Source organism: Pan troglodytes, chromosome 21 (genome assembly GCF_028858775.2).
Source record: "Pan troglodytes isolate AG18354 chromosome 21, NHGRI_mPanTro3-v2.0_pri, whole genome shotgun sequence".
Classification (NCBI taxonomy): domain Eukaryota; kingdom Metazoa; phylum Chordata; class Mammalia; order Primates; family Hominidae; genus Pan; species Pan troglodytes.
In genome coordinates this window covers 50,917,618-50,942,106 of record NC_072419.2, presented here as the reverse complement: position 1 = coordinate 50,942,106, position 24,489 = coordinate 50,917,618, and the positions used below count along the sequence as shown (strand labels likewise).

Below are 24,489 nucleotides of genomic sequence, written 5' to 3'. Positions count from 1 at the left end.
CTATCAGAATTTCCTTCCTCCCTAAGGCTGAATAATATTCCATTTACATATAGACCACACTTTGTTTATTCATTCGTCCATTGTTGGATACTTGGATTGCTTCCACCTTTGACTATTGTGAATAGTGCTGCTACAATCACGGGTGTACACATATCTGTTCAAGACCCTGCTTTTCAGTTATTTTGGGCGCATACCCACAAGCAGAATGACTGGATCATAAGGTAATTTTATTTTACATTTTTTGAGGAACTGCTGTACAGTTTTCCGTAGCTGTTATACCATTTTACATTCCTACCAACAGGGCACAATGGTTCCAATTTCTTCACATCCTCACCAACACTTATTTTCATTTTTTAAAAATAGTAGTCATCCTAATAGGTGTGAGATGGCATGTTTCCAATCTTTTGCTGATAAAAACGGCAGTGGATAATCTTGTACACACCTCATTTCACACATATGAAAATATATCTGTCGTTTAATTCCTAAGAGTGGAATTGCTGGATCAAAGCATCTTTTGGAATTTCTTATGGAAGTCTAACTTATACACAAAATTGCACACAAATCCCAAGTGCTTAGCTTGATGAATTTTCACAGAGTGACCACGCTCCTGAAGATGGTGTCCAGAACATTGTCAGCCCCAGAGAAGCCCCCAGATGGCCCCCAAAGAGCAGCCATCATCCTGACTTCTAACATCATAAATTAGTTTTGCCTCTTGTGAACTTTTTGTGAGTGGAATCATACAATATGTATTATTTTGTGTGTGGCTTCTTTTGCTCGACACATATGTGTGCAAGTTCCATCTACACTGCTGTGTGTAGTTGTTCATTCATTTTCATTCTCACTGGAGTATTGCATTGTATGAAGATACCACAATTTATCCGTTCTGCTGTCGATGAGCATTTGGGTAGTTCCTGGTTTACGGATATTTCAAATTATGTGGCTATGGAGATCACTGGCATAGTCCTGTCCAATAAAATATGATAGACACAGAAGAACTGAAAATATGAGTCAAACAGATATTTGTACCAAAATGTTCACAGCAGCACTATTCACCATAGCCAAAAGGTGGCAACAACCAAAATGCCCATCAGTGAATGAATGGATAAACAAAATGTGGTATATCCTTACAGTGGAACATTATTCAGTCTTAAAAAAGGAAGGAAGTTCTGACATATGCTACAACATGCATGAACCTTGAAGACACTATACTGAGTGAAATAAGCCAGGAACCAAGGACAAATTGTGCATGATTTCTCCCGTATGAGGCAACCTAGAATAGTCCAGTTCACAGAGACAGAAAGTAGAACAGTGGCTGCCAGGGGCTGGGAGAAGAGGAGCAAGCAGAGTTGTTGTTTTATAGAGGCAGAGTGTCAGTTTGGGAAGATGAAAACGCTCTGGGGGTAGATGATGGTGATGGTTGCGCAACAATAGGAATGTACTTAACACAGCTGAACTTTTGGACCCTTAAAAATGGTCCAAATGGTAAATGTTATGCATATCTTACCACAATAAAAAGGTAAAAATATATAATATGATCCACAATGCAAGCCATGTATATTTCTAGCAGCCACATTCAAAAAAGAAAAACAAATAGGTAAAAGTAATTTAAAAAATTACTTAACCCAGGCCAGGTACAGTGGCTCATGCTTGTAATCCCAGCATTTTGTGAGGCTGAGGTGGGCAGATCACTTGAGGTCAGGAGTTTGAGACCAGCCTGGACAACATGGTGAAACCCCATCTCTACTAAACATACAAAAAAAAATTAACTACGGGTGGTAGCAGGTGCCTGTAGTCCCAGCTACTCAGGAGGCTGAGGCAGGAGAGTCACTTGAATCCGGGAGGCAGAGGTTGCAGTGAGCCAAGATCATGCCACTGCACTCCAGCCTGGGCGACATAGTGAGACTCCGTCTCAAAAAAATAAAAAACAAAAATAAAAATTACTTAATCCAATCTATCCAAAATATTATTGCGACACATCATCAATATTAGCAAGTTATTAAGGAGTCATTTTGCATTTTTGTTAGTATACAAAATCCCATATATATTTCACACTTGCAGCACATCTCAATTTGACCAGCCATATTTCTTTCTTTTTTCTGAGACTGTCTCGCTCTGCTGCTCAGGCCGGAGTGCAGTAGCACGATCTTGGCTTACTGCAGCCTCCGCCCCTGGGTTCAAGCAATTGTTGTGCCTCAGCCTCCCAAGTAGCTGGAACTACAGGTACGTGCCACCACGCCTGGCTGATTTTTGTATTTTTAGTAGAGACGGGGTTTTGCCATGTCAGCCAGGCTTGGATCAGCCATATTTCAAGGACTCAGCAGCCACATGTGGTGGGTGGCTCCACATCAGATCATGCAGGTCTAGTTCAAGTCTTTTGATGAATGTGTCATGCATACCTGTTAGATATGTGCATTTTTAATTTTGATAGATGTTACCAGATTAGCTTCTATAGGTGTTAAACCAAGTTTTCTTTTCTGGTTTTTTTTTTTTTTTTTTTTTTTGGTTTGTTTGTAGATGGAGTCTCACTCTGTTGCCCAGGATGGAGTGCAATGGCGAGATCTCAGCTCACTGCAAGCTCCGCCTCCTGGGTTCAAGTGATTCTCCTGCCTCAGCCTCCCGAGTAGCTGGGACTACTGGCGTGTGCCACCACACCCAGCTAATGTTTGTATTTTTAGTAGAGACAGGGTTTCGCCATATTGGCCAGGCTGGTCTTGAACTCCCGACCTCAGGTGATCCGCCCTCCTCGGCCTCCCAAAGTGCTGGGATTACAGGTGTGAGCTATCGCACCTGGCCAAAACCAAGTTTTAATCCCACCAACAATGTAAGAAGGAGTGTGTCTCCATATCCCCACCTGCATAAGTTTGCCAGTTTGATAGCAAAACAGTGCCTGCTCAGGTGGTGTGGGTTTAACACATGCTTCTCTTCCTAGGAGTGAAAATGAGGATCTTTTTATATGTTAAAATGCCGCTGCGCTTTCCTTTCTGTGAACCATTGGCTCACCAATTTGAGGGCTATTTTATACTTCTCTCACCCCTCTCCCCGTTCTCCAGGCCCCACCAGAGTTGGGACTAAATGAGGGCTCAAAGCCAGATATTTCAGAATCGTGCTGTTGTCATGCTGGCAAATTCTGAGTTCTGGGAAGCAGGGCTTATCCTTGAGGGCACACCGCCCCCTGCTGGCCAAGATGGGTTTTTCCTCCCCAGCTTAGACCAGGAGAGGAGGCAGGACGGCTGGCGACTGAGGGGGGCTGCCTCTGGAGTCTGGGTTTGATCTCACGTATACCATTGACTCCTATGTGACCTCAGGTAAGCAACTTCACCTCTCTGGGCTTTCTACTTCCTCACTTATAAAATCGAAATAATAGCCATTCTTCTCACTCTCGGCGTTGTTGGAGGAATAATCCGGTGATCGGGCTTGAAGGTGCTTCACAGAGTGTGGCAAAAAACAAGTGCTAACTAAACAGTGGCTGGGATTCTTGACATTCAGAAAGACCCAGTGGAGAGAGAGAAAGGATGACGGGAGCTTAGCAAAAGAAGCAGCTGGTGCAGCTGGAATTTCATAGGTCCACTTCTGCCTAGCCAACTTCTAAACCTGTTTTCTCTTGGCTCCCTCACTTTCCAGCCAGAGGCTCAGTCATACTGCAATGCTGAGAACTCCCTGCCTAAGCCAGACAGGGCCTTGACCTTTCCCCCACGTTGGGCTGGGCACACTAGAGTGCTGAGCAAATCCACACTCAGCACCTCCCCTCCCCACCCCACACACACATACAAAAAGCCACACATGCAAAGCATTTGGATATCTTCTTCCAGGGAGCTTATAGACACCCCAGCAGAGGCTTCTGTGATCACACTGGCTGAGCACCAGCTCTCTGTGTGGTGCTTGTTGAGGGGAGTTTTATCTGAGCCACTCTGGCCCCCCCGCTGTAGGGCCCTGTCCTCTTATCTGACATTCAACTCTTGCCTAATTGACAATTACACTCATATCCTTCCTCTGCTCTGCAACCTTCCATGGCTCCCCAGTGCCTGCCACGTAAGGCCAGATTCCTCACCCTGGCATTCAAGGCCACTCATGGCCTTGGATGGTCTGTGTGTGGAGGGGCCCACTAGGCTACATGAGGAACGCTCTCTCAAATCCTGCCCTTCCTTCAAGATTGAACTAAATGCCACTTCCTTCCTTCCTTCATTTCTCTACCCATTCATTCAACATGATTTATTAAACACAAAATGTATTTATTAGCAAATATTTATTACCTATTATGTGAAGACATTATTCTAGGCAGTGGAGAGAGATAGCGGTCTCAGCCAATTGCAACTGAAATGTGTTAGTTTTGCAAATGTGAAACATATGCCCATGTGAATGCGTTGGAAAGTTCCTCCACGGCCCTGGGAGAGGACATGCAAGTCAGGAGCCCTGATGCGTCACCGGCCTCACAGTAAATTCAACTCTGTGCCCAAGAATGCAGGGCTGTCTCCTGGTCCAGGATCATGGTCTCTTCCTCCTCTGATCTCCAAGGACTTGCACTCTCGGCTCTGCCACTGACCAGCTTTGTGACTTTGGGAAGTCATTTTTCTAAGTCTCAGATTATGTATGTAAATGGATATATAGGAAGTGATTCCTACCTTGAGAGAGGAATTAAATGTTAATTAAATTGCTTAAAGGGGTTACATTAGATTAGGTGTAAAAACGTCTGCACGTGGTAAGTGCTCATTGAGCGGCAGCCGTTATTATTATTACTATTAGCCGCAGCTGACTTGGGCAACACCTGCTACCTGCTTCCGGATGGATCCAGAGGTTTGCTTTCTTTGCCCACTGGAGGGCAGCAGAAAGCAGAAACCTGCCTTCCAGAGCTTTTCACCCCGGCTAACACCTAACACTGGCCTCTCAAGAGGCAGGAGGAAGGGTAAGGGGTTTCTGGGCTCAAAAGTGAGGCTGGCCAGTGAAAAGCCCTGTTCATTTTCTGTGTCTCTAGGACTGGATGCTAGTGGCTGGGGTAGACTCCCTAAACAGCTCCAATCAATGGAAAGGCAGCCAGGTCATCCAGCCCACAGCCCCAGTGTCCATCCCTGGATGCATCCCATAGTCCTGGACAGGATGGGCAGGAGTTCTGGCCTCTGGAGCTGCTCTTCGCATTTCTGTCTGTGTGACCTTGGGCAAGTGCCTTGACCTCTCTGTGCCTCCATTTCTTTTTCCGTAAAATGGAAATATTGCTGTTTCCCCCAAAAGGAAAAGCTTCCATATATGCAGAGGGATGGCCATTCTTGCGTTGCTTTGCATCAGGTAAATCTGTTACATTGTAATTAGCTTTTTTCTTCTGATCACAAATACAATGCATTAATTGTTTTGAATATTTTGAGTGCCCTACAGCAGGTCAACCCCTGTATGAGCTGATGAAATTGGCAAAAATGAAGCTAGTCGTTGTGTTGGGGTGGTGGGATTCTGGATGACAGAGTTCCCCCCTCAGCAACCGCCACCCCATTCTCCAAACTTTCTATGTTATTGCATCGCCTTTACAATGGTAGAAAAGAGAGACCAGGAGGCATGCTAACTGAGCACCTACTATGTGTGAGATGTTTCCATTTATCCTTTCCCTAATTCTGCAGGCTCCACACAGGCAAGCCCATGTCTGTGTTGCTTGCTGCTGTTTTCCCAGTGCCCAGCACCGTACCTGGCATGTCGTAGGTCCTCAAAACATACTTGTTTAGCGGTCAAAGAAATGATTTGTGCAAAGTTTACAAATGAGGAAATTGAGGTTCAAAGAGGTTATGTGACTTGCTCAATGTCACCTAGCTAGTGGGACGCAGGACCAGGATCACTGGACTTCAGGTCCTGAGGAAGGTCTTTCTACTCATGCCTGTCCCTCTGCCTCCTCACATTCCGACACCCTCTTTGTAAAGCTGTCTTATTTTACAGGCATCTGATCAGGCGGCCTGCAAGAAGAGTGCGCGCCCTTAGCCAGTATGGCCACGCTTCCTCCCTTAGGGGCTGCTGGGTGTGCCCCTCATCTTCTCAACCCCCTGGGGACCCCTGGAGGATCTGGAGCACACCCTCCAGCTGGGGGATTTGCCCAGCAGGTGAGGCCCCTTAGTCGCTGTAGCCCATTTGGAAGTTTGGCAGGTGGGTTTCTAGTGCAAGGCCACCTCTGCCCTCTGAGCTCAGAGCCACCTATTTCTGCCCCACCCAGTCCTGCACACACCTGGTAGCAGGTGCAGGGAGGAGGCAAACGCCGGACTTTGCCCCTTTGTCTTGCACCCCTTTTCCCATATTCAGGCAGATGTGTGTCCAAAAGTGTTTGACCTCTGCTGTGTGCATATGGGAATATGCACATGTATACATGCATGTCCCCATGCACATACCTGTGGACATGGGCAGCCCTGTGTGTGAGCACACATGTGTGTCTGAGTGTGGCTTGTGCGATCCTCCATGTGCCCGTGGGTGCAGACGTGAATCCGAGTGTGAACGTGAGCTTATATGTAGCTCTGCATGTGTGTGGGTAATGCTGAAGGATAGACCACCAAGCAGAAGGGCATCTCCTTGCCCCGCCTCAGTTTCCTCGTCTGTAAAATGGGGACAACAATGGCACCTAACAGGTGGAACCGGCAAGGCACACAGTAAGTGTCATGATAGTAGCCCTTTTTATTAAACTTCTCGGGGATGTGTGCGGATTCCACAAAATAAGAACGCGGAAAGGGACTGGTTCAAGAAATGTTTCTCCCATCATTCTTTCATCCTTAGGTCCGGAAGTGTTTCTTCTGTTCTCTTGGTTTTATCACTGCAAAGGTAATATAACAACAGTGGAGGAAGTTTGAGAAGAAAACATGTGGAAGGGGAGATACCTGTCCCGCAAAACCCCACCACTCCCAACACAAGAAGGAATTTCATTTTTGCTTGTTCTTTTCCTGACTTTGTCCATGAGCCAGCATGGAGCTTGGCACACAGCGCCGAGCTCGAAAAAAATATTTGGATGTTTTAACAAATATATATTAGCTAAAATGACTACACTGAGTATTTTTCCATCCTGCATTTATTCACACATCATGGACATTTTCCATATGATAGCTGGTCTTTATAGTTATTATAATTATTATTATTATTTTGAGATGGAGTCTGACTCTCTCGCCTGGGCCGGAGTGCAGTGGCTCAATCTCGGCTCACTGCAACCTCCGCCTCCCAGGTTTAAGCGATTGTCCTGCCTAAGCCTTCTGAGTAGCTGGGATTACAGGCATGCACCACCACGACAGGGTAATTTTTGTATTTTTAATAGAGTTTTCACCATGTTGGCCAGGCTGGTCTTGAACTCCTGACCTCCAGTGATCTGCCCACCTTCGCTTCCCAAAGTGCTGAGATTACAGGCATGAGCCACCACGCCCAGCCCAGTCTTTATAATTATTAAAGATAATAGGCCAGGCGCGGTGGCTCACGCCTGTAATCCCAGCACTTTGGGAGGCCGAGGTGGGCAGATCATGAGGTCAGGAGATGGAGGCCATCCTGGCCACATTTCACAATGTGGCCTAGTGTTTCCACATTGTGAAACCCCATCTCTACTAAAAATACAAAAATTAGCTGGGAGTGGTGGTATGTTCCTATAGTCCCAGCTACTTGGGAGGCTGAGGGAGGAGAATCACTTGAACCCGGGAGGCGGAGGTTGCAGTGAGCTGAGATCATGCCACTGCACTCCAGCCTGTGGACAAAGTAAGACTCTATCTCAAAAAAAAAAAAAAAAAAAATTAGGAACTACCTACTGCTATAGACGAGTCACTTGTATTAAGAAATGTTATGTCGCAGTAATGAACATCTTTTTCCATCTAGAATTTTTTTTTCTTTCTTTGGGACAGGTTAGTGTTTCCACACTGGGAATAGGGTGTCCCAGAATTTATAAAGGGGATTCCACTGAAAAAAACCAGAAACATTAACCATCAAGGCCATGCAAATCAAAGCCACAATGAGATCCCACTACACACCCCCACGAGGATGGCTACAATAAAAAAGACAAATAATAACAAGTGTTGGTAAGGAATCAGAGAAATCAGAACTCTCATACATTGCTGACAGGGATGAAAAGAGTGAACAAAGCCAGTCATAAAAGACCACAGGCCTGGACGCACTGGCTCATGCCTGTAATCCCAGCACTTTGGGAGGCCAAGGTGGGAGGATCACTTGAGCCCAGGAGTTCTAGACTAGCCTGGGCAACATAGGGAGAACCCATCTCTACAAACAATTTTTTAAAAATTTGCTGGGCATGGCGGTGCACTGTGGTCCCAGCTACTTGGGAGGCTGAGCAGGGAGGGTCATGTGAGCCCTGGAGTTCGAGGCTGCAGTGAGCTGTGATTGCACTGTTGCACTCCAGCCTGGGCAAGAGAAGGAGACCCTGTCTCAAAAGAAAAAAAAAAGACCCCAGGTTGCATGACTTCTTTTCTATGAAACATCTAGAAAAAGCAAATCCATAGAGACAGAAAGTAATTGGCAGTTACCTAGGGCCAGAGGGGGGTCGGCTGCAGGACTGACTGCTGATAGGTACAGGGTTTCTGTGGGGGATAATGAAAAAGTGCCAAAATTGATTGTGACAAATATATAAAAAACTATTGAATTGTATACTTTATCTGTTGTTGTTGTTTTTGAGACAGAGTCTTGCTCTGTTGCCCAGGCTAGAGTTTAGTGGCATGACCTTGGCTCACTGCAACCTCCATCTCCCAGGTTCAAGCGATCCTCCTGCCGCAGTCTCCCGAGTAGCTGGGATTACAGGCGCCCACCACCATGCCCAGCTAATTTGTGTATTTTTTGTACAGATGGGGTTTCACCATGTTGGCCAGGCTGGTCTCGAACTCCTGACCTCAAGTGATCTGCCCGCCTCGGCCTCCCAAAGTGCCAGGATTACAGGCATGAGCCACCACACCCTGCCTGAATTGTACACTTTAAATGGGTGAATTGTATGGCATGTGAATTTTATCTCAATAAAGCTGTTATAATCATCTATTTTTTAAAAAAGGATGGAGACCCAAGATGACAATAAAAATGCACGCCGTCATTTACTGGGAGCAGGGACTATTGCCAGGACTCATTAATCTCATGTATCTTTCACAATAACCCTATTGGCTTATTTTCCCCATTTTACAGATAAGGACGCTGAGATTCAGAATGACTAAGTAACTGGCCCAACGGCACTTAGTTTTTTAGCGGTAGAGGTGTGATTTGAACCCAAGCTCATGCTCAATTTGAAGTACTTTTGTTGCCTCTTTAGAAGGCACCAGGAGCTAATGCACCAGGCCGACAGGACAGACAGGGGCCCAGGATCGGGGCCTCCTCTCTCCCCTGCCATTATCTGGCCTGGGCAGCCACAGCTCATGATCAGGGCTCTCTATCTCTCCCTCAGGCCTTCTCCCTGCATCTCCCTGTGTATGGCCCCTCCAGTAGAAACCCAGTGGAGGCTGATCTGGCAAACAGATCTGACTCAGCCCTCTCCAAGGCAGCTCTCAATCCTGTCCACCAAGTAGCCTCCGAGACTTCCCAACTTTACCGCACAGAAATAATAATACATGTGCACAAAGATGCACAGACAAAGATGTTCAACATAGCATTGTTTCTAAGAGGGAAAAACTAGAAAGAACCTAAATGTCCGACACTGGAGGACCAGTTATTCCACGACGTAATGCGCAGCCCTTAAAAATCCTATAGCAGAAGGATCCTTTCTGACATAGAAAAATGTTCACAGTATATCAAGTGAGAAAAGCAGAGCCCTCCTAGCCGCTGCTGCCTGCCCCCCAGGCCAACCCCTGCTTGCATCTACAATCCAGCCACATTAACCCTCTTCTGGTCCCCCAGATGCTCCAGGCTTGCTCTTCTCAGGCGTTTGCAGTTGCTTCTTCCTCTGCCTGGAATCCACTTCCCATCCCATCCCTTGTCATTCTCTTTCAAGCTGGCTAACTCTGCTGCAGCCTTCAGGTCTCAGCTGAGCTCTCTCTTCCCCTGGGAAGGACCCTTGGGCCCTCAGGATGGGGCAGGGTCCCTCCTCTGTGCTCTCACGGCCCTGTGGGTCACCCATCATGGCCCCCATCACCCTCTCTGTGACTGGCCATTTAAATGTCTGCTGCCTGCATTTGACGCCAGAAGACAAGTCCAGACCTGTCTAACTGGCCTGACACTGCTTTCTTAGTGTCTTATCTCAGAGGAGGCCTCTTCCAGTGACTTCTGTGGCAACTGGAGCAAAAGCCAGACTCCTTTTCATGTTCTCCAAGGCCTTGCTTGGTCTGGCCAGTGCCACATGTTTTCCAACATGCCAAATGCATGCCTGCCTCAGGACCTATGCATTTGCTGTTTCTTCTGCCTGGAATAAATGAAAAATAAATAAATACTTTTTTTTTTTTTTTTTTGGAGATGGAGTCCTTTCTGTTGTGCAGGCTGGAGAGTAGTGGCACGACCTTGGCTCACTGCAACCTCTGCCTCCCGGGTTCAAGTGATCCTCCCACCTCAGCCTCCCAAGTAGCTGGGACTACAGGCATGCGCCACCATGCTCAGCTAATTTTTTTTTGTATTTTTATTAGAGATGGGATTTTGCCATGTTGCCCAGGCTGGTCTCAAACTCCTGGCCTCAAGTGATCCGCCTGCCTCAGTCTCCCAAAGTGCTAAAATTACAGGCATGAGCCACAGTGCCCAGCCATAAATACAATAATTTTTTTTTTTAAAGAAAATTTAGGCCGGGCGTGGTGGCTCACGCCTGTAATCCCAGCACTTTGGGAGGCCAAGGCGGGTGGATCACGAGGTCAGGAGATCAAGACCATCCTGGCTAACATGGTGAAACCCCGTCTCTACTAAAAATACAAAAAATTAGCCAGGCATGGTGGCGGGCGCCTGTAGTCCCAGCTACTTGGGAGGCTGAAGCAGGAGAATGGCATGAACCCAGGAGGTGGAGCTTGCAGCGAGCTGAGATCGTGCCACTGCACTCCAGCCTGGGTGACAGAGTGAGCATCTCAAAAAAGAAAAAAGAAAATTTAGTGCTTTGTTGATTTAAATAAAATTATCCTTGGTATTTTAGTGAGGAAATACATCAAAGCATGACTTTACCTATCTCAAAAGCAGATATTGTTATGTGCTATTAGGATATCTGGACACCCTGCCACCATAGGCGTTTGCCCTTGCAGGCATTACTAAATCGCTTCCTTCACCCAAAACATATCATGGCCATGAGTTGTGACTGCCAATGAATGTGCCTTGCTAGTTTGAAGATGCAGTTGATTTTATTATTTTATTATTTTATTTTATTTTTTGAGACAGAGTGTCACACTGTCACCCAAGCTGGAGTGCAGTGACACGATCTCAGCTCACTGCAAATTCTGCCTCCCGGGCTCAAGCAATTCTCCTGCCTCAGCCTCTCAAGTAGCTGGGATTACAGGTGCCCACCATCATGCCCAACTAATTGTTGTACTTTTAATAGAGATGGGGTTTCTCCATGTTGGCCAGGCTGGCTTTGAACTCCTGACCTCAGATGATCCGCCCGCCTCAGCCTCCCAAAGTGCTGGGATTACAGGCATGAGCCACTGTGCCCAGCCAAAATTGATTTTAAAATGGTGTCACGCTGACTCTGTTATGCTCCTGTTTCCCTAACAGTGTCACCATGGACCCAGCCTCTTGCCATCTTTGCACTCTGCCAATCTCAGTGTGTTGGCAAAGTGAGTTTAAAATTGTAGTCATTCATCTAGCCAAAGTGATGATTCAAATATTTCAAAAAGCAAACCTTTACTCTTTCATAGAGAGGAGACTGAATTTTCCAAACAATCAAAATGTCACGCGCATCTGTGTGAAGAGACCACCAAACAGGCTTTGTGTGAGCAACAAGGCTGTTTATTTCACCTGGGTGCAGGCGGGCTGAGTCCGAAAAGAGAGTCAGCAAAGGGTGGTGGGATTATCATTAGTTCTTACAGGTTTTGGGATAGGCGGTGGAGTTAGGAGCAATGTTTTGCAGGCAGGGGTTGGATCTCACAAAGTACATTCTCAAGGGTGGGGAGAATTACAAAGAACCTTCTTAAGGGTCGGGGGGTTACAAAGAACCTTCTTAAGGGTGGGGGAGATTATAAAATACATTGATCAGTTAGGGTGGGGCAGAAACAAATCACAATGGTGGAAAGTCATCAGTTAAGGCTATTTTCACTTCTTTTGTGGATCTTCAGTTGCTTCAGGCCATCTGGATGTATACAGGCAGGTCACAGGGGATATGATGGCTTAGCTTGGGCTCAGAGGCCTGACATTCCTGTCTTCTTATATTAATAAGAAAAGCAAAACAAAATAGCGGTGAAGTGTTGGAGTGGCAAAAAATTTTGGGGCTGGTATGGAGAGATAATGGGCAATGTTTCTCAGGGCTGCTTCGAGTGGGATTGGGGCAGCATGGGAACCTACAGTGGGAGAGATTCAACTGAAGAAAGATTTTGGGGTAAGGGGTGGTATTGTGGGGTTGTTAGAAGGAGCATTTGTCATACAGAATTATTGGTGATGGCCTGGATGCAGTTTTGTGTGAATTGAGAAACTAAAGGAAAGACACAAGGTCTGAATAAAAGGAGAGAAATAGGTATTAAAGGACTAAGAAGTGGGAGGACCCAGGACATCCAATTAGAGAGTGCCCAAGGCGGTTCAGCGTAATTACTTGCTTGGTTGTTGAGTTTTTGGGCTGTATCCTTGGCAGAGTCCTCCTTTTTAAGTTGGAGGCTGAGCTTTGTGAGGTGTGTTTTGAAAAGACCATTAGTCCGTTCTATCTTTCCTGAAGATTGAGGACGGTAAGGGGTATGAAGATTCTACTGAATACCAAGAGCCTGAGAAACTGCTTGGGTGATTTGACTAATAAAGGCCAGTCCGTTATCAGACTGTATAGAGATGGGAAGGCCAAACTGAGGAATTATGTCTGACAGAAGGGAAGAAATGACCATGACGGCCTTCTCAGACCCTGTGGGAAAGGCCTCTACCCATCCAGTGAAAGTGTCTACCTAGACCAAGAGGTATTTTAGTTTCCTGACTCGGGACATGTGAGTAAAGTCAATTTGCCAGTCCTGGGCAGGGGCAAATCCCCGAGCTGGATGTGTAGGGAAGGGAGGGGGCCTGAACAATCCCTGAGGACTAGCAGAATAGCAGATGGAACACTGAGAAGTGATTTCCTTGAGGATAGATTTCCACGATGGAAAGGAAATGAGAGGTTCTAAGAGGAAATGAGAGGTTCTAAGAGTTGGGCTAGCGGCTTGTAACCTACATGGAAGAGGTTATGAAATGATGACAGAATAGAATGGGCCTGTGAGGCTGGAAGGAGATATTTTTCTTGGTCCAAGAACCATTTGCCTTGTGTGGGAAGATATTGATAGGTGGAAGTTTCAGCAGGAGAGTAGGTGGGAGTGACCCATGAGGAGGAGAAAAACTGGCTGTGAGGGACAGAAGTTGGAATGCTAGCTCTTTCTTTAGCTACCTTATCAGCATAAGCGTTGCCCCGAACGATGGGATCTGATGCCTTTTGGTGGCCCTTGCAGTGTATGACTCCAGTTTCCTTTGGAAGTAAAGCGGCCTTGAGAAGAGTTTTTATTAAAGAGGCAATAATGATGGAGGACCCTTGCGTAGTGAGGAAACCTCTTTCAGCCCATATAACACCATGGTGGTGCAGGATATGGAAGGCATATTTAGAGTCAGTATAAATATTGATGCGTAGTTCCTTTGCAAGAGTGAGGGCTCGAGTTAAGGCAATGAGTTCAGCTTGCTGAGAGGTAGTGGAGGTGGGCAGAGTGGTAGCCTCAATGATAGATGTGGAAGATACTATAGCATAGCCTGCCTTTGCTGGTGTGTGGCGATTAGGCCTAGTGGAACTGCCATCAATATACCCGGTGTGATCAGGGTGAGGAACAGGAAAGAAGGAAATGTGGGGAAATAGAGTGAATGTCAGGTGTATCATAGAGATACAGTCATGGGGGTCACGTGTGGTATCAGGAATAATGTGGGAGGCTGGATTGAAGTCCGGGCCAGGAACAATGGTAACTGTGGGAGACTCAACAAAGAGTGAGTACAGCTGAAGGAGCTGGGGAGCAGAAAGTATATGTGTCAGGTGTGAGGAAGAAAATAGATTTTGGAAGTTAAAAGAACTGTAGAGAGTGAGTTGAGCATAGTTTGTGATTTTGAGGGCCTCCAAAAGTATTAGGGCAGCAGCGGCCACCGCATGGAGACATGATAGCCAGCCTAAAACAGTAAGGTCAAGTTGTTTGGACAAAAAGGCTATAGGGTGCGGTCCCAGTCCTTGTGTACGAATTCCAACTGCACAGCCCTACACTTCGGCTGCGTGTAATGGTAATGAAAAGGGTTGAGATGAGCCAGGGAGAGCTAGTGTGGGAGCAGTCTCTAAAACTGTCTTCAAGGAACAGAAAGAGGAGTGGGGAAAGGATTGAGAATCTATGGAGTCAGCTAGGTTTCCTTTTGTGAGTTTATACAACGGTTTTGTTAGGATGGCAAAACCAGGTATCCAAAGACAAAAGTATCCAACCATGCCCAGGAAGTAAAGGAGTTGTTGTTTTGTAGAAGGGGCTGGGGTTTGAGAGATCAGTCGGACACGATCCGCAGGGAGAGCGCATGTGTTGTTATGAAGAATTATGCTGAGGTAGGTAATGGATGGAGAAGAAATTTGAGCTTTGGACGGGGATACGCAATATCCCTTGGAGAATAAATGTTGAAGGAGCAGGAGGGTGTCTTGTTGAGAAGATTCAAAGGAGGGGCTACAAAGTAGAAGGTCATCAATATATTGAATAAGGCAAGAAGCAGAGGGGTGGAAAGAAAGTAAATCATGAGAAAGAGCTTGGCTGAAGTAATGAGGGCTGGCCCTGAAGCCTTGCAGCAGTACAGCCCAGGTAAGCTGCTGGGACTGATGGGTGTCAGGATCGGTCCAGGTAAAAGCAAAGAGAGGCTGGGACAAGGGGTGTAGGAGAATAGTGAAAAAAAGCATCTTTAAGATCAAGAATGGAATAGTGAGTTGTGGAGGAAGATATTGAGGACAAAAGAGTGTATGGGTTGGGCACCACAGGGTGGATAGGCAAAACAATTTGGTTGATAAGGCACAGATCCTGAACTAACCTGTAAGACTTGTCCGGTTTTTGAACAGGTAAAATGGGAGAATTGTAAGGAGAGTTTATAGGTTTTAGAAGCCCATGCTGTAGCAGGCAAGTGATAACAGGATTTAATCCCCTTAAAGCCTGTTGTGGGATGTGATACTGGCATTGAGTGGGGTAAGCGTGATTAGGTTTTAATGGGATAGTAATGGGCATGTGATTGGTTGCCAGGGAGGGAGTGGAGGTGTCCCATATTTGTGGGTTAAGGTCGGGGGATATGAGAGGAAGACGCAAAGGAGGCTTTGGGTTGGGAAGAAGGGGGCAATGAGATGTGGCTGTAGTACAGGAATAATCAGGGAAGCAGATAATTTGGTTAAAATGTCTCAGCCTAATAAGGAAGCTGGGCAGGTGGGGATAACTGAAAAAGAGTGCATAAAAGAACGTTGTCCAAGTTGGCACCAGAGTGGGGGAATTTTAAGGGGTTTTGAAGCTTGGCCGTCAATTCCCACAACAGTTATGGGGGCGAGGGAAACAGGCCCTTGAAAAGAAGGTAATGTGGAGTGGGTAGCCCCCATATCGATTAAACGGGATGTTTAAACTCCACTGTAAGAGTTACCCGAAGCTCAGCGTCTGTGATGGTCCAGGAGGCTTCTGAGGCGATCAGGCTACGTCAGTCTTCAGCTGCTAAGCCGAGGAGATCTGGGAAGGAGTCGGCCAAGGAACATAGGGTTTGGGCTCCAGGGGCTTTAGGAGTGGTGGCGATGGGAGTTGGACAGTCCGACCTCCAGTGGGGGCCCGCACAAACAGGGCACAGCTTAGGAGGAATCCCGGGCTGCAGGCATTCTGAGGCCTAGTGGCCAGGCTTTTAGCATTTGAAGCAAGGTCCACGAGGATGTTTTGAAGGAGCCACTGGGAGCTGTGGCTTGGATGTTCTGAAGTTCTTGTATGCTGGAGACGTGGTTGTGGGTTGTCTTACAGCAGAGGCAAGCAGCTGTAACTCAGAAATGCGTTGCTGTCTAGCTACCTCCTCTGTATTATTGTACACCTTGAAGGGGAGGTTGATTAATTCGTGTTGTGGGGCTTGAGGGCCGGATTCCAATTTTTAAAGCTTTTTTCTAATGTCAGGAGCTGGGTGATAAAATGCATATTAAGAATAAGGTGGCCTTCTAGCCTCTCTGGGTCTAGGGCGGTAAAGTGTGTAAGGGTTGCTGCTAAGCAGGCCATGAACTGGGCTGGGTTTTCTTCTTTACCTTGGGTAGTTTCTCTAAGTTTGTCATAATTAACAGCTTTGTAAGCTGCCTTTTTAAGCCCTTCAATTAGGCAGGAAACCATGTAATCTCGCCTAGCTGTACCTGGGGAATCTGCCTGATAGTTCCATTGGGGGTCCTCTCGGGGAACTGCTCTACTGCCTTCCTGGAGGTCAGGTTCATGAAGCTGGCGGTTATCAGCGTGAGACTGGGCTAGAGAAAAAACTCTTTCCCGTTCATCTGGGGAGAGGGTAGAAGTCAGGATGACATTTCAGTCACTCCAGGTTAAATTGTAGGACAGAGTTAGATATCGGGATTCCTGTATATATTTAGTGGGGTCTGATGAGAAAGAGCCTAAATGCTGGCTGATTTGGGAAAGGTCTGATAGAGAAAAAGGCACATGTACCCTGACTATGCCTTCAGCTCCAGCCACCTCTCTAAGAGGAAATTGTTGGGCAGGTGGGGGAGAGCTAGCCGCAGAACGAAACTGAAAACCAGACTGGGTGTGGGGAGGGCGGGTAATAGAAGGGTTATAGGGTGTGGGAGCAGAGGCTGAAGAAGAGTTGGAGCCTGATTCAGCCTGGTGGGGAGCGAGCTGAGAAGGAGCAGTCTGGGAAGAAGGTGAGAGGTCAGACGGTTCAGTAGAACAGGAAGATTCACAAGACTCAGCGACGCTTGGGGTTGGGACTGAAGGGACAGGTGGGAGGGAAAGAAGGAGGATTTGGGAGGAGTCGCATTGGGAACAGAGACTAGGGAGGGAACGAAGTGTGAAAAATGCCTGGACGTAAGACACCTCAGACCATTTGCCCATTTTTCGACAAAAATTATCTAGGTCTCATAGGACGGAGAAATCAAAAGTGCCATTTTCTGGCCATTTAGAACCATTGTTAGTTTGTATTGGGGCCAAGTGGTGTTGCAGAAGAAAATAAGATGCTTAGATTTTAGGTCAGGTGAGAGTTGAAGAGGTTTTAAGTTCTTGAGAACATAGGCTAAGGGAGAAGAAGGAGGAATGGAGGGTGGAAGGTTGCCCATAGTGAAGGAGGCAAGTTTAAAGAGAAGGGTAGAGATATGGAGAAGGGGGTGGGGAGCAGCCCTGGGCTGCAATGTGGGTGAGCAGCCAAAGCAGGCATCCCCGCAATTGACTTGCCACCAAGGGAATGTGGGTGAATGACCAAACCAGGCGTCCCTGCGGTGATCGGACACCAATGGAATGTGGGTGAATAATCAGGCTGGCGTCCCCGCAGTGATTAAATGGCAAGGGAAGACTGTCTTCCTGAGTCTGTGACCGGCGCTGGAGTTTTGGGTTCACGGATAAAATGTGTCTCCTTTGTCTCTACTAGAGAGGAAAAAGAACTGGAATTGGAAGGACAGGGAGATTGAAGGGTAGCAAGAGAGGCTGGAGAAGAGAGTGAAAAGACCACTTACCCAATTTGAAATTGGTGAGATGTTCCTTGGGCTGGTTGATCTGAGGACCCGAGGTTGTAAGTGGATCTCTTCACGGAGTGAGGGTGAGGACAGGGGACTGGTCTCCCGAAGGAGTCCCTCTGACCCGGGCCTTCAGCACCAAATGTCACACGCATCTGTGTGAAGAGACCACCAAACAGGCTTTGTGTGAGCAACAAGACTGTTTATTTCACCTGGATGCAGGCGGGCTGAGTCCGAAAAGAGAGTCAGCAAAGGGTGGTGGGATTATCATTAGTTCTTACAGGTTTTGGGATAGGCAGTGGAGTTAGGAGCAATGTTTTGTGGGCAGTGGGTGGATCTCACAAAGTACATTCTCAAGGGTGGGGAGAATTACAAAGAACTTTCTTAAGGGTGGGGGAGATTACAAAGAACTTTCTTAAGTGGGGGGAGATTACAAAGTACATTGATCAGTTAGGGTGGGGCAGAAACAAATCACAATGGTGAAAGGTCATCAGTTAAGGCTATTTTCACTTCTTTTGTGGATCTTCAGTTGCTTCAGGCCATCTGGATGTATACATGCAGGTCACAGGGGATATGACGGCTTAGCTTGGGCTCAGAGGCCTGACACAAAAGACCTGAAAAAGACAACTTGAGACCAACAGAATGTCTCTCCCTCTCCCCCGTTTCTTTTCTCTTTTTTTTTTTTTTTTTAGCAGCAGTTTACTCAAAAGGTAAACAAAAAAATCTTTTGCTATCTCTTATTAATACTATATGAGGCAGGGTGCGGTGGCTCCCGCTTGCAATCCCAGCACTTTGGAAGGCCAAGGCAGGCGGATCACCCTGAGATCAGGAGTTCAAGACTAGCCTGGTTAACATGGCAAAACCTTTTCTCTACTCAAAATACAAAAATTAGCCTGGCATGGAGGCGCATGCCAATAATCCCAGCCACTCAGGAGGCTGAGGCAGGAGAATCACTTGAATCCAGGAGGTGGAGGTCGCAGTGAGCCGAGATCACGCCACTGCACTCCAGCCTGGGTGACAGAACGAGACTCCATCTCAAAAAAAAAAAAAAAAAAAAAGAACAAAAAAAAAACTATGTGACTATCTAGTTCAAAATAGAAAAATGATTCTACTTTTGCATCAATGCATTATAAATATAAAGCCTAATTTTAATAAAACCTTATAAATCATCTAATCTCAATCAGCTTTGACCACACGAGATAATATTTCTATAAACCTTTTATAACTTCTTACAATTTTTCCATTCCTCTTTCTTATCCCAACTTTCTATATCCATTCAGTTAATCTATTTTATTCTTTCCTTCTTTTATCCCAATTTCATACAGCCTTTAAATAACCTCTAAACTAGGCAAAACCACTTTCTCTTTAACAAAAACCACATGCTATGTCTTTCTTATAATCTTCCTTCCTAAAAAGATGTCTTACTTTCCTTACATATTCTGAATACAGAATTGTCTTCCTTCTGGTCTCTAGTGTTAGTTACCATATATTAGTCAGAATTTTAAATCTTAGTAATCTTAATTTATACTGAAAATCTAAGAAGTAATTTTTTTTTTTTTTAGAGTCTCACTCTGTCACCCAGGCTGCAGTGCAGTGGCGCGATCTCAGCTCACTGCAACCTCCACCTCCCAGGTTCAAGTGATTCTTCTGCCTCAGCCTCCCAAGTAGCTGGGACTACAGGCACACACCACCACGCCTGGCTAATTTTTTGTATTTTTAGTAGAGACAGTGTTTCACCATGTTGGCCAGTCTGGTCTCAAACTCCTAACCTCAGGTGATCTGCCCACCTCAGCCTCCCAGAGTGCTAGGATTACAGGTGTGAGCCACCGCCCAGCCAGAAGTATTTTGTCACTATGTACTAACAATTGATTAATACACATTTTATAATATTTGGAAACACAGGCTTTCTAATGGAACAATTTTTCAGTGTGGAATAGGATACTTTTACTAGCGGATCTTAATATCTCTTTTTTTTTTTTTGAGACAGGGTCTTGCTCTGTTGCCCAAGCTGGAATATAGTGGTGTGATTATAGCTCACTGCAGCCTCAAACTCCTAGGCTTGAGTGATCGATCCTCCTGCCTCAGCCTCTTGAGTAGTTAGGACTAACAAGCATGCAACACCACTCCTGGCTAACTTTAAAATTTTTATTTTGTAGAGACAAGGTCTCACTATGTTGCCCTGGCTGGTCTCTAACTCCTGGCCTCAAGCAGTCCTCTTATCTCAGCTTTCCAAAGTGCTGGGATTACAGGTATGAGCCACCACACCCAGCCCCTAAATATCTTTTGTTTCTCTGAAATAAGAAACCAAAAGTATATGAGCTTAAACTTACATGTAGTAATTAATGTCTTAGCATTATATCTTATTTGGAAATGATCTAGATCTTCAATAAATATTCATAGTTTAATTTAGCTTGGCAAAACTCTAAAGGCATAGTTACCAAAAACATTTGAAAAACTTTTTCCCTTTTGTGGCCATCGCCAAAGCAGGAGTAGCCAAAATGAAGTTTGATCCCTTTGTGACTTATTTTTTTTTCATTTTTTTGTTTGTTTGTTTTTGAGACAGAGTCTTGCTCTGTTGCCCAAGCTGGAGTTCAGTGGCACAATCTCGGCTCACTGCAGCCTCCCACCTCCTGGATTCAAGCGATTCTCCTGCCTCAGCCTCCAAAGTAGCTGGGCTTACAGGCGTGTACCACCATGCCCAGCTAATTTTTGCATTTTCAGTAGAGACTGGGTTTCACCGTGTTGGCCAGGCTGCTCTCGAATTCCTGACCTCAGCTTCCCAGTGTTGGGATTACAGGTGTGAGCCATCACACCTGGCCTTAATTAATTTTATTAAATAACATTTTTTTTAATGGAACACTTCAGAATTTACATTTCATCCTTGCACAGGTGACATGCTACTAATCTTCTCTCTATCATTCCAATTTCATTTTATTTATTTATTTATTTATTTGTTTATTTATTTATTTTGAGACAGAGTCTCTCTCTGTCACCCAGGCTGGAGTGCAGTGGTGCAGTCTTGGCTCACTGCAACGTCCACCTCCCAGATTCAAGCAATTCCCCTGCCTCAGCCTCCCAAGTAGCCAGGATTACAGGCATGTGCCACCACGCCCAGCTAATTTTTGTATGTTTAGTATAGATGGGGTTTCACCATGTTGGCCAGGCTGGTCTCGAACTCCTGACCTCAGGTGATCCACCCGCCTCAGACTCCCAAAATGCTGGAATTACAGGCGTGAGTCACTGCACCCGGCCTTCATTCCAATTTTAGTATATGTGCTGCGAAGCGAGTACCTCACTGAATTTTAGACAAGGTAGGAAATTTACATTTCAAAGCACAGAGAAGAAATTTAAGCTTTCCAGAAAGCCGCTTAAGTTTTACATTTTTTTTTTCCTTCAGCAAAAAATCACACCAACAAGAAAGGAAGCGAACAGAGAGAGGGACTCACCATATAATTAAAAGAGGGGTTTCAGTCACCTGAAAAAAAATTCCCCAAAACAAGATCCAAAATAGAAGAAGCAGAAAGGCTCTATTTTAAAAATTATAGTCTTAATACCTGCTTTTAATTAAGTTGACTTTGAACTACAGAGCTCTTAAGAAAATCTTTTTATCAGGTTTTAGCCAGATAAATTAACACACATTCTCGATTTTGTTTTTGTTTTTGGCTTCTCCTCTCTGAAATTTACATTAAGAAGAGTTTTGGAGGAGGGGCATATTTGTTTATAAGAGGTCTAGGGTAATCACTCTTTTAAGCTGTTTGTCTTTGAAATGTTTTAATTAAATGTGTCCTTTCTTTCTGAATATGTGGTTTCATTAAGCTTAGGAGAGAAGGCTAAACAAAATAAAAATTCCTATCGTAGTCTAAATAGAAACCAAAATTTTAAATCAAAGGTATACCTGCACAAGTTACTCAAAACCAACATAAATAGGTGTGCATGAGACCAACAGCAGGTGCTCATACAGCACCCAGCACGGAGCCCAGTACACAGTAAGCACTCAGTGCTGGCTAGCTGTTCTCATTATCATCATCATCATTGTCATCCTCATATATGTATGAGTGGCTGATCAATCTCTGAGATCATGGATGAGGAAGACTTTGGAAGTCAAGACATAAAAGGAAACTTTGAAGAAGGTCAGGTTATCCCAGGCCAGGGCAAGATACTAGAGCTGCATTGTAGCACTGCAGAGCTATAATAAAATGGGAAGCAGCAGCCCATGATTTCTGGGGGTGCTGGGGAAGATGAGGACCCAAGGGGAAACCACCGACAGCTAGTGATCAGCTTGACTAAAGAACTTCCCACAACCAGAGTTTTGACCCAAGATAGTACAGGATTTGGAGGAGGGGTGAATTCCTCATCCCAGGAAATGTACAGAGCCAAGGCTCAGTGGACAGCTGTCATCAGGAAGAGGATTCCTGCACTGGTGACAGGTTGAAGGAAATGACTTATTAGGTCCTTTATTTGGTCTTGATCTCTCTGAATAAGGGTCCCAAGATTCCCTCCCCTGTTGTGGCCACATAGTCAGCAACAGTTCATAACATAATAAGTTATTAAACATGTTAAGTTACATGTAACATAATAAATATATTTATTTACATAATAGCATTACATTTTTGTTCATAATTACATAAATTAAAATTTACATTTACATTCATATTTTCATCATTATGATACATATCTATAATTATTTCATTCCTACATTGTGTTTGTATACTTTTACGTTAACCTCTTCTTGTGACATTGATTTTGTAATGTCATTTTCTTTAGAGAGAATAAGAAGATATTTTAGTCTTTTCTCTAGCACAGTTGACTAATTTTTTTTTCTTTTTTTCTTTTTTTTTTTGAGACAGAGTCTTGCTCTGTCGCCCAGGCTGGAGTGTTGTGGTGCAATCTAGGCTCACTGCAAACTCCACCTCCTGGGTTCAAGCGATTCTCCTGCCTCAGCCTCCTGAGTAGCTAGGACTACAGGCGCGCCTGGCGAATTTTTGTAATTTTAGGAGAGACAGGGTTTCACCATGTTGGCCAAGCTGGTCTCAAACTCCTGGTCTCAAATGATCCACCCACCTTCGCCTCTCAAAGTGCTGGGATTACAGGTGTGAGCCACCGTGCCCGGCCCCCATTTTTTTTTTTTAAGGCAGGGTCTTGCTCCATTGCCCAGGCAGGCGTGCAGTTGTCTGATCTTTGTACACTGCAGCCTCAAACTCTTGGGCTCAAAGGATCTCCCCGTCTCAGCCTCCCAAGTAATCAGGACTACAGGCATGTGTCTCCACATGCAACTAATACTTTAAGATTTTGTAGAGATGGAGTCTCACTATGTTGCCCAGATTGGTCTTGAACTCCTGGCCTCAAGCCACCCTCCCACCTTGGCCTCCCAAAATACGGGGATTACAGGCATGAGCCACTGTGCCTGGCCCCAAATTTTTTATGGTCGATAAAGTTTCTTTCAGCTTTGCAACTTATTACTGGTACAGTAGCCCCCTCTTCTGCAAGGTTTTGCTTCCTGAGGTTTCAGTTGCCCATGGACAACCACAGTCTGACAATATTAAATGAAAAATTCCAGAAATCAACAATTCATTAAGTTCTACATTGCATGCTGTTCCGAGTAGCGTAATGAAATTTGGTGCTGCCCCACTCTACCCCACCCTGTCCCACCAGGGGTGTGAATTGCCCCTTTGTCCAGCATCTTCACTACCTGCCCATTCGTCAACTTAGTAGTTGTCTTGGCTATTGGATCAAAAAAAACATAGTCTAAATAGGATTCCGTACTATCCGCGGTTTCAGGCACCCACTGAGGGTCTTGAAATGTATCCCTCGAGGATAAGGGGGGACTACTGGAAGGTCATAAAATTCTAGGATTGTTGTCAAATTTGGAAGAACCTCTATCAAGCTTCTTTCATATCGGAGCTGTAAGATTTCCGGACTTATTATGTTTCCTTGATGACTAATCTTAACATTTTTTTTGAATTGATGCTTTCTATTACATCCTTTTTGTAGTGGTGTATTTTGACTTTTGTTATTTTCATCAATGTCAGTATTCCGTGACAACTTCTCCTTAGCTAGATCTTCCAAAATGCCAGAAGCACTGGGGCAATACCCAAAAGGAGGGGAAGTATGACAGAGAGGGAAGTTGGAGTGAGAAGGGCAGCAGTCTTAATAAATTACAGTTAAAACATCTTACATTGGCAAATTCTACTAAAGCATGTGATCCTGAGTGTGCATTACTTGGCCCCTCCCAGGCCCCTGGAAGGCCCCTGGGCAAGTGAGGGGCTCTAAGGCTTAAGCTGTGATTTTCACAGTAAGTTTGCTAAATCCATTTCTGCCTTTCCCCAGCGTGATGGGGAGATTTTGTCCACCTCCACTTAAGCGTTGTTTTTTACAGGAAGCCTCCAGAATAAGCTAGTTGCCCCTACCCCCACCCCATTATGTGCGTCATGAGGCTGGAGGTCATGACTATCTGGTTCCTTCTGTATCCTAAGTAGACTGAAGAGTGCCTGGTACATAGTAGAATCTTAGGCTCAGGGCTGAGGTGAGCTGCCAGGGTCATGCAGATAGGAACTGCCAGAGCTCGGGATCAGCCAGAATGAATGAGTGAAAGAACGAATGAATGCCAGCTTCCCAGACTCAGTCAGGGAAACCTTATTTCTTTCTTTTTTTTTTTTGAGACAGAGTCTCCTTCTGTCACCCAGGCTAGACTGCAGTGTGCGATCTCAGTTGACTGCAACCTCCGCCTTCTGGGTTCAAGCGATTCTGCTGCCTCAGCCTCCCAA

The 24,489-nt window shown here is 45.5% G+C and overlaps 1 long non-coding RNA gene and 1 pseudogene across 5 annotated transcripts in view; one reads left to right on the top strand and one right to left on the bottom strand.

Annotated features, from left to right (window-relative positions):
- Window positions 1–24,489, top strand: part of LOC100612711 (uncharacterized) — an 85,831-nt gene that overhangs the window by 50,520 nt on the left and 10,822 nt on the right. For 4 of the 5 annotated variants that reach the window (XR_010154237.1, XR_008541192.1, XR_010154236.1 and 1 more), the window contains exon 3: window positions 19,882–19,974. The exons of the other annotated variant lie outside the window; for it this stretch is intronic. This is a non-coding gene — a long non-coding RNA (uncharacterized LOC100612711). The remainder of the gene's footprint in view (window positions 1–19,881; window positions 19,975–24,489) is intronic. 5 annotated transcript variants of the gene reach the window in all.
- LOC112206555 (U6 spliceosomal RNA) lies at window positions 20,571–20,660 on the bottom strand (annotated as a pseudogene).